At 47.9% G+C, this 10,913-nt stretch overlaps 1 long non-coding RNA gene and 1 pseudogene across 1 annotated transcript; both read right to left on the bottom strand.

Annotated features, from left to right (window-relative positions):
- The window catches only part of LOC141362192 (F-box/LRR-repeat protein 7-like), a 190,815-nt pseudogene that overhangs the window by 105,732 nt on the left and 74,170 nt on the right, over window positions 1–10,913 (bottom strand).
- On the bottom strand, window positions 3,587–5,228 carry LOC141362124 (uncharacterized). The gene is made up of 3 exons (XR_012368107.1): window positions 4,752–5,228; window positions 4,567–4,670; window positions 3,587–4,366 (listed from the first exon to the last, which is right to left on the bottom strand). It is a non-coding gene; the product is annotated as an uncharacterized lncRNA (long non-coding RNA).

Here is a 10,913-nt window from a genome sequence, read left to right on the forward strand (position 1 = left end):
CTGATGTTGTTGAAGTATTTTGCCAAGTGTTTTTTCTAATCTTTAGAATAAGAGATTAGCATGACAAATTATGCATGACAAAAGTTGCTCTAATTTACATGACATTACTACAAGTGTAACTGAAAAATGAACCGTGTCGCAATATAGATGTTTTAATCATTTGGTACTGATTTCACATGTTACATTTCTAACATTATTAAGATTGTAGATGTCTCCATCTTAATTCACAAATAGTTATACAAACAAAATTTGTCTTAGTTTTTTGAAAGCATTGACGTCATTACGTACAACAGGCAATCCACTTTATGTTGAAAGATTTACTAAGTAAATATAAAACAATCTTTATTATGTTGCAGACTTTGTTATATTTCCATTGAAACTAATGATTTCACAAGTTCAAACATTACTTTTACCATCTTATATTTATCTATATATTACAATATTATACTTTTACTATCTACTATTTATAACCTGCAGGAATGTTGTGTGAGGCAGGGCCTTTAAATTCTGAACCCTGCTGCACAAAAACACTCCATTAAAGAGGGGATCTCCCCTGAACAGCCTCACCGCAATACCAGTTCCATACCACTCTAGAACACACGCGTCCTCTAAACACTGACTTTGTTTCTAATTAAACTAACGAGCAATCACTACTTATTCTTCTATGTTTTGTAAAAACCTGCTATTATTACTAAACAACATTAGTTGTTTTTACTATTTAGCTGAAAGAATCATTGCACTAATTAGGTTTAGCAAAAATTTTATAAGAATGGTGATGGTGCTAATTCAAAACCCGGCCTGGTCACATGACAAGACCAGCTTCTTGTAACCATAGACTGTAAAAAATAGGAACGTAGTGTCCGTGACGTCACCCATAGGTTTGTAAAAAGCTTTTTTGATTCCAATAGTTGGCGGAGTCTGCCGCCGCCATCTCGCCAGATCTTGCCAGCTGTGGTGTTTGGTTGCTGAAACTACGCCCTCCTAGTCTCGCGTAGCCAGACCTTCAATACTGAATACTGAAGGTCTGGTGTTTTTCGCTGCTTTTTCTGGACAAATCCCGCCCACGAGCTGTTTGACCGACATGTCAAACAACCAATCACAGTTTGTTTCATCTAGCGTCACGTTTCGGACTCCCCACAATAACGAGCCGGCTGGCAACAAGTCAGTTATTGAAATAACCAGCCGCAACCAAATAGTATCTAAATAAACAACATTACTCACCATAGGACAACGTTGAGCACTTCATCAACAGCCACACCAATGAGACGATCCTGTTAAACGTCTGTTTGAAGCATATCTCTCCACTTTTTAACACATACAAGCAATTCAGGAGAACCAAACTTTTAAACTCCACTAACTGCCTTAAAGAAAACTCTTGGACGTCTTTTAGAGAGTCGATGCCGCGAACTATGCATATTTTTGAGAATCCAATGTTTAGCTGATCATGATAACTGCTCATTATTATCCACGTGAACACGACTGATTCTCTTCCTCAATGGAACGTCAGAGCTTTGTTTTCCAGGGACTGAAACTAATCGCGACACTCGCGTCTCCTGGAAATCCGTTTTTTTCCAACCAATCAAAGATGACTTTAACATTTTCACAGGGTTTCCAGAAAAGTGTACGAAAAACATCAGACGTTCAGCCAACAGTTTGTGGGCGTGACGTCTGAGGCTGAGACTAACGCCCTCCTAGCTCGTGTGTACTGACAGCAGTGGCAGTTCACCAGTCACTTATGTGGCCACGTCCTTAATTATGCAGAACTTTAATGCTTAATATAATTCAAACGGATGAGTTACAACAGTTATCATGAAGGGCAAAATTTGCTGTATAGATCAAAGCAACGTACATGGAGGAGATACAGATTTGACTCACTTTTGACACCAGCCTCAAGCCAGTCAACAAATTGCAGTTTAACTCACTTCCGTATTGGTTTCAAGAGAGAGAGCGGAGGTTGGCGCTTGCTTGTAATGTGTGTCCATGTTGTGCGGAATACCCATAATCCTATGCTCCTGGATATTTTAAGGATTTATGCTTTTTCACAGAATAAGAAAAAATAATCATTTTAACTACTTAAATATTTGTTATTAAAATGTCATAGCGGTTTAAGCTATTTTATAACACTGTAAGTAATATTAAGGACATCATATAAGTTAATAAATTAAGTTGTCTAAACTAGAAATTAAGTTAAATGTACTATTTTTTGTTCTAATTAATAGTTATTTTATAAAATATGTCCTCAAAAACATGTGAACTAATGCTTTTTAGTAAAGACTGAGGTGGTATTAGGCAACGGGTTTCCCGGCGATTTGTGAGTAGTCTGCTAATTCGGGTTAAGAGTGCACACACAATGTAGACTTACCAATATTCTTGTTACTAGCAAAATATTCATGTTGGTTCCAACAATAAAAAGTGCTTGTTATGCCATCACTTACTCTTGAGACACTTAAAAGAAAAATGTTTCAAGATTTGTGTAAATGTTAGTACTTTGACAATCATGTGACACTATAAACCTGATCTCACGAATTTCCGTGGCATAGTCACGGAATTTTTTGCTCATTTTTCGGTGGCATTCTCACGGATCTCCGCATATTTCCGTGGCCTTGCCACAGACTTTCTTTTCCATGGCATTCTCACGGATTGGTTACTCAACTGTTTTGTCCTATTTTCTTACTATTGTCGCTTCGGTTTAGGGTTAGATTTACATAAAATGACATCCCTACCCAAACCCAACTCTAACCCCAACGCCAGGCGACAATTGATTAAAGTTAAGAAAATATAAAAGAATACATCAGAAAAAATAGTATTAACCAATACTTAAAGTGACATACTAACGCAAACACCAAATCTAACCCTAAACCGAAGCGACAATGGTTTGAAAATAGGAAAAAGCAGTTGAGTAACCAATCCGTGAGAATGCCACGGAAAAGAAAGTCCATGGCAGGGCCACGGAAATATGCGGAGATTCGTGAGAATGCCACGGAAAAATGAGCAAAAAATTCTGTGACAATGCCACGGAACTTTGTGAGATCATGTTGATAAAATTCTATCCGAAGTCAAACTGTGTTTAAACCATAGTAAACCCTGTGCAAAACCTTTATAACAGATGCACACATTTTGTGCTACAGATGCATTTTGATGATGATGGTGTAACCTAAATATAATTACATACACAGTAGTAAATAACAGGTAAATAATAAAGCTGATGACATTAAGACAAACAAGTCATAAAATAAATAGGTTTTAGTCTAAAGAAAGCAGTATTGGCGGCACCGGTACTTGTGGCATAGGGCATTGCTTAAACTATACACATACTAAATATTTCATTAAATAAATTTGTGATGTTACAAACAAAAGTTTAGTTGCAAACATTAAAATACATGTGGGCGCTTCACCCCGAAACATTGTAACATGGGCTGCTTATACAAAGCAAGAGAGAGATGAATCCATGTGCAAGAAGATTTATTGTAAAATCCACAAAAGGGCAGGCAAACGAATCCAACCAGAGTAATCCAAAATCACAATCCAATAAACAGGCAAGGGTCGAGGCAGGCAGCAAACAATCAAATCCAAACTAACAAGGCACGGGTCAAAAACAGACAGACACAGAACAGGATAACAGGATAAACGCTTGGTATGTAGACAGACTAACAATACTTCAACGGGAATTATCAGATTGGACCAGTTTTATGGAAAACAGACCAGAAGTAAAGTGAAGTGGAACATGACAAGATTTCAAAATAAAAGCCAGAACAGAACAGGATATCAAAATAAAATATCAAAACACAAAACAAAACAGAACACGAGACAAAACCCTTACAAACATGCCTAATCCCGTTTTTAATCAGAGACATGGTTCAAGAAACACTAAATCTAAGATAAAACTTTACTTTTTGTCAAAGTGGACAGAATTACCTTAATGGTTTTAAAAACATAGTGACTCAAAACATCCCGCTGTGAAGGAATGCAGGCTGTGGACCCCTGTCGTAAAAATGACAGCCGGAAAGAAAAATCTCTGTTCAACTTTGACAGGGAGTCATAAATAAGATGATTGGCAGGGGGTTGTCACCAGGTGACGATCTGTAAGGGCGGAACCAAAAGTGTGGAAGACGGGTTCCGCCCGACGATGGTTCCGCCCGGTCGACTAACTCCAAACACCGGAATTTCCGGGGTTTCCCCGAACACTAAATCAGGCCAAAGTACACGCAGGTGAGGGCGATTTACACAGCGATTTCTGATAGGTCGATCAGGAGAGAAAGCAGAGTACAAAGAGGCCTTTGAAGACATCAGAAGGGAGCTTGTTGGTGTACTTTGTACACGCTGTGTTGCTGCTGTGTAGGGCCGCCGTTTTGATTCACATCGATCCCTTGGGGAAGAAAGAGGCAGAAGGTGACTAGGTGAAGAGATTGGTGGACGGATTTACTTGCGAGTGTGCGAAGCCAGAGTCAACGAGTGCAGTTAAACCCCAGGTTGTGAGAACAAACAACGAGTGAGTAACCGCTGTTGTGTGCGGATGCAGTATTGACAAACGGCTGCTATTGTGTATTCTGAGTGTGTTAAAGGTACCTGGCCCCACTGTGAAGGGAAGCGTGGGTGAGCTGTGGAAACTACCGGAAGCACGAACAGGAACCACTCGTTTGGGGAAGCCGTCTGCTGTAGGTCGTCTGGCCCTGCGAACACAAGAAGCGTGGGTGAGCCAAACAGGTAGTACAATAACATACAGGGGTTGTGCTGATTTTTCCATTGTGTACCATACTATCTCTCCTGCGACGAGAGCGACGCCCAACCAGCCTCACTGATCGGTCGAGGCCAGGTGGTCCAGTCCCGAAATTCACGTGAGAGTGTGTCGAGTGCTGTGGGTGAGTGCAATTATCATTGGTGTCTACACAAAGCTTGCTGTGTGTGCTGTGCTTGTAGTGTCTAGAACTGCCCCAGCCTCGGACGACTCGTGAGGGAAGAAGAACACGTTGTGGCTCGTGTCCCGTGGGAAGAAGAGACTAAATCTTTCGGCCCCCCTGTGTGTCAGTAATAACCGCATCACTTTTTGAAAGTAGGCAGTTGTGAAGCCCAGCGTTGCGTCCAAGTGAGTAGCAACTAAGTGTACTGTACGGATTTTGGGTTGTGACAGTATTTGAATCTATCCCCCAGAAGTCATTGGTGTGTGCGAAGCCTCATCGAGAGTTCGCCCCAGCTCGCGGCCCTCGGCTGTCCAAGCAAGGAGGGAGAGCTATGGAAGTGTTCGGCTCCGTAGCACTCGACCCATCAGCCCCTACGACACCCCTGAGGCGTAAGCAGACAGGTGGAGGTATACGGTGCATGAACGTTGTTGCGAAAGCCCACTGTCCGAAGTAAACAAGAAGTTCAAACTTTGTGAGTAACCTATCTGTGTGATGTATTAACCTACCTATACTTACAGCAGCGCCCCGAGGAAGGAACGAACTGCGAAGAGAGAGTGAAATACCTACCTTTACCCTAGAGCACCGCCTCGAGACAAACGAGAAGTCCAAGCCTCGTGAGTAACTTACCTGTGTGATGTGCTAATCTGTCTGTGCTTATAGCAAAGTCCTGAGGAGGAAACGAAGTGTGAAGAGAGAGTGAAATACCTACTTTTGCCCTAGTGCACTGCCTCGAAGTAAACGAGAAGTCCAAGCCTCGTGAGTAACTTACCTGTGTGATGTGCTAATCGGTCTGTGCTTATAGCAAAGTCCTGAGGAGGAAAACGAACTGTGAAATAACCACCTTTGACCTAGTGCACTGCCCCGAAGTAAACGAGAAGTCCAAGCCTCGTGAGTAACTTACCTGTGTGATGTGCTAATCTGTCTGTGCTTATAGCAAAGTCCTGAGGAGGAAAACGAACTGTGAAATACCCACCTTTGACCTAGTGCACTGCCCCGAAGTAAACGAGAAGTCCAAGCCTCGTGAGTAACTTACCTGTGTGATGTGCTAATTTGTCTGTGCTTACAGCAAAGCCCTGAGGAGGAAACGAACTGTGAAATATCTACCGTTGCTCTAGTGTACTGCCCCGAAGCAAACGAGAAGTCCAAGCCTCGTGAGTAACTTACCTGTGTGATGTGCTAATCTATCTGTGCCCACAGCAACGTCCTGCGGAAGGAACGAACTGTGCAGAAGGAGCAAATTACTTACCTTTGTCCTAGTATACCATCCCGAAGAGAGCGAGGGGCCCCAACAAGGAGAACCTAAGGGTGTAGGAGATATGGAGGAAGAAAAAAATCAGATTAGTTGCAATCCCGTGTTGAGAACAAGTCACTAACAGTGTTTTACCTGTTTTGCCTCCAGGAGGAAGCGGAGGGCGCCACGGAAAAAAAGGACTGAGTCAGACAGGAGTCCTGGCCCTCGCTCCATGGTCTAAGCCGCCCTGGGGGGCGAGAAGAAGTGTTTTTAAAGTGCCCTTTCCCTTTTTCCCCTCCCCTTCCCTTACTTTTAACTATTTAAATAAAGCTGGTTTTAAACGTAGTATACTTGTCTGTCTGGTCATTGGAGTGGTCTTGGGAACCTCCTCGAGGTGGAAGTTAGAGAGGGGCGTGGCCTTATAGTCAACTTGGGTCCGCCCCCGGCCGTGACAGATTTTGGCGTAGTCGACAGGATTCCACCTCGAGTTGAGCGACCAAGGCCCTCCAATGGCCGACGACGAGTTGCCCGAAGCCCCACCCCGTGTTGTGCCCGAGAGGCCTGAAGCCCCACCCCGGGCTATGCCCATCTTCCTGGGAAACCCCTGGGTGCAGAAGTATGGCGGAGTCGAGTCCTAGGTCCGCCTGGCAGAGTGGAAGGCCCAGATTGAGTATATGGCCGGCCTCCAAGGGCTGAGTGCCATTCAGCAACAGTTCGTGTTGAACTCGCTAGAAGGAGAGGCCCGGCGCGAAGTACAAGCTGCCCCCGAAGCCGTTCGAGCCACCGCCCAGTCCATTTTCCAATTCCTTACTGACCAGTACGGTGATACCACTCCCGTGGCCATCCTACGGGCTCAGTTTTTTAGTTGTAAACAGGGCCCCCACCAGCCTATCCGAGCCTTTGCCCTGAAACTTCGTGAACAGTATACTCGCCTGCAGAAACGTCGAGACCATGGGTTGGGAGATGAAGAGACCCTACTGAGAGATCAGTTCCTGTTAGGGCTAAGAGAAGGCCCCGTACGCCAGAAATTGGGGGGGTGCAGTTCCGACGAGACCCCGAGCTCACGTTCGACGATCTGAAAAAGGAGGCAATGGCCCTAGAAGGTGACCAAGCTGAACTGAAGGAGGCCCCCGTATGTGCAGCGGTGAGTGGCCCGGTGGCGGCGGCCCCGGAGGTAGCAGACTGGAAACAGGCTTTGAAGATGGAGCTCCCAAAAGATGTGCGAGACCAGATGGCTGAGTTGACGAAGACCCTGGTAGGAGAGCTGCGTCTCGGGCCGGGAAGAAGAGAAGAGGGACCTGTCCCCCGAGAACGGGGGTACTCCGAACGAGGCCGAGAGACAACGAGACGACCCTACCAGGTTAACCAGCCTAGGTTCGAGTGGGACGAGCAGGGGAGGCCGATCTGCAATCGATGTGGAGCCGCAGGTCATGTGAGTCGACAGTGCGGGCCATGAAGAGCCTCCGAGGGGGGTTTTTAGGACGACCGGCCACAGTGGGTCATGTGGTCGGAGTCCCCCAAAGTGACCCCCCTAGAAGAATAGAATCCAGAGACAGGATGATCGGGCTTACCCCCAACGGTGGAAGTGCAAGTGTGTGGCACTGTGGTGCGATGCCTCGTCGACACCGGTTCCCAGGTTACTCTATTCTCTGAAAGCCTGTCCCACGAGTTGTTTGGAGCCCAACCTGTGTGTGAAACTGAGACTCCCTGGCTTACCCTGAAGGGGGCCAACGGATTGGAGATTCCCTATATTGGCTATAGGCTCACGGATTTCGAGCTGTACGGAGTACGAGTGCCACAGAAAGGGGTCGTTATTGTACAGGATCACTGCCTTGGCCATTATCGAGCTCTTATAGGTATGAATGTTCTCTCGGAGTGCTGGGAGGAGCTATTTCGGGCTAGGCCCGTACAGACAATACCGAGGGCCGAACGGCCGGGCTGGGAACGTGTGGTGGCTGACTGTCGGCGAGTGCAGATGGCCAAGCTCCAAGACAGCCGTGAAGAAGTTGTGCGAGTAGCATGTCGATTTGCATTATCTGTACCAGCAAGAAGCAAAGCCATAGTGTGGACCAGGGTGCCCCAGCGGCGCCAGAGACCTGGGAGCTGGGTGTTGATCGAACCCCATGGGGACTGCACGCAGGTGGGAGTAGCCAGAGGCTTGGCGGTGGCACAGCGAGGCCGAGTACCCGTAAAGGTTTGCAATGAAAACCCCTATCCAGTACACCTGTACAAACACCAGCGGCTAGTGACAGTGACACCAGTTGAGGGCCATCAGGTACGAGACAGAGAGGACGTGAGCTTTCGCCAGGTGCGGCCTGCGGTGGTCGAAGTAGCATTGACCCAGGCAGATGGAATGCCTAGGGCAAGGGAGAAGAGGATGCCGGGCCACTTGACAGGTGACTCCTTAAAGGGGGAAGATCTGGAGCAGGAACAAGCGGAGAAGCTGCAAGAGCTCCTTAGGAGATGGCAACATGTCTTTTCCACTCATGATGAAGACTATGGATGCACTACGGTGATCCGGCATAGCATCCCCACGGGAGAAGCCGGGCCCAGTCGGGAGCGGTATCGTCCGATACCCCCCACCCTATACACGGAAGTCAGGACCTTATTACAAGGTATGTTAGAACAAGGGATCGTACGGGAGAGCAGTAGTCCATGGGCAGCACCGATAGTGTTAGTTCAGAAGAAGAACGGTGCGTGGAGGTTCTGTGTGGATTACAGGAAGTTGAATCAACTGACCAAGAAGGATGCGTTCCCGCTGCCTCGGATTGAAGACTCACTGGCAAGTCTGACCAAGTCTGCTTGGTATTCCACGCTCGACTTGGCCAGTGGGTACTGGCAGGTACAGGTCGAAGAACGGGACTGGGAGAAGACCGCCTTTACTACACCTTTGGTCTCTTCGAGTGGGACCGGATGCCCTTCGGGCTCTGTAACGCTCCCGCCACCTTCCAGAGGCTAATGCAGTGGCCGTAGACCCAGACAAGGTATCTGCAGTGCGGGACTGGGAGGCCCCTAAAACCGTAAGGCAAGTGAGATCCTTCTTAGGCTTTGTCGGGTACTACCAGCAATATATATAGGGGTTCTCGAAGATCGCCAAGCCCTTGAACCAACTATTAGCAGGGACGGGACGACCCTGGGGGCGAGGGTCCCCCGTGGTAGAATGGTCCACAGAGTGCGAAACAGCCTTTAGGATGTTGAAGCAAGAACTGTTACAAGCCCCGATTCTAGCCTATGCTGACTTTTCTCAACCTTTTCTACTATACACAGTTGCCAGCAACCTTGGCCTGGGGGCTGTACTCGCACAGAAGCAGGATGGAGTGGAACGAGTGATTGCTTACGCCAGTCGGAGCCTCCACCCAGTGGAAAGGAATGATGCGAACTACAGTTCCTTCAAGCTTGAACTGTTGGCGCTGAAATGGGCGTTGAGCGAGAAATTCAAGGACTACCTTTGGGGAGCCAAGGTAACTGTAATTACTGACAATAACCCCCTAGTACATTTACAGACGGCCCGGCTAGGGGCAGTGGAGCAACGATGGGTAGCTCAGCTGGCCAACTACGATTACCAGCTGCAGTACCGCCCCGGGAGAGAGCACACCAACGCGGATGCATTATCCCGGCTACCGACAAGGGGAGACTTGAGGGGCTCGAGTCAGCCCGGAGCAGGACAGGGAGAGGAACGACTGATGGTCGGGGTGGTGGAGGCACCTGGGGGCCAACAGGAGATGGTGCCTATAAGTTGGGGATGGGACCCCCTTCGTTGGAGGGCCAGGCAGCAGGAGGACAGGGAACTGCGGAGCCTGAGCGAGTGGCTTGGACAGGCCCGACGACCGACCCCCACCGAGAGACAGAATCAAACAGAGGTGGGTCACAGAATATTGGGGCAGTGGGAGAGACTAAAACTACGAGATGGTGTGTTATGCAGGACTATCCGAGATCCAGGGACCGATGAAGAGGTCAGCCAGATTGTGGTACCGCCCAGCCAGGTGCAGGCGCTGTTGACGGCGTATCATGACCGAATGGGGCATCAGGGACAGGAACGCACGGTGTCTTTACTACGCAGGCACTTCTATTGGCCAGGGATGGAGATTTCCGTGAGTACATTTATACAAGCATGTCCCCGATGTACTCTATTTAAATCTCGACAGGAACCACGAGCGCCCATGATCCCCATCCATGCTAGAGCCCCTCTCCACATCGTTGCGATGGACTACCTGACTTTGAGTCGCCGAAAGGACCGGTATCAGAATATCCTGGTCGTGACCGACCTGTTCACTAAGTATGCCTGGGCCATCCCCACCCTCGACCAGACAGCAAGCACCACGGCCGCAGCACTATGGAGGGCAATCTTTCAGCCATTCGGGTGCCCGGAGTTCCTCCACTCCGATCAGGGTCCCAATTTCGAGTCCCGCATCATTCGGGAAATATGCCAGCTGTACGGCTGTACGAAGACCCACACGACCTCATACCACCCCCAAGGGAACGGAGGCTGCAAGCGGTTTAACCAAACCCTGTTGAACCTGTTGGGAACCCTGGACCAGAGGCGCCAGGACCACTCGTTTGGGGAAGCCGTCTGCTGTAGGTCGTCTGGCCCTGCGAACACAAGAAGCGTGGGTGAGCCAAACAGGTAGTACAATAACATACAGGGGTTGTGCTGATTTTTCCATTGTGTACCATACTATCTCTCCTGCGACGAGAGCGACGCCCAACCAGCCTCACTGATCGGTCGAGTGCACTTGTCTGTGCTTACAGCAAAGCCCTGAGGAGGAAACGAACTGTGAAATACC

The sequence above is a fragment of the Misgurnus anguillicaudatus genome, chromosome 25 (genome assembly GCF_027580225.2).
Source record: "Misgurnus anguillicaudatus chromosome 25, ASM2758022v2, whole genome shotgun sequence".
NCBI classification, from domain to species: Eukaryota; Metazoa; Chordata; class Actinopteri; order Cypriniformes; family Cobitidae; genus Misgurnus; species Misgurnus anguillicaudatus.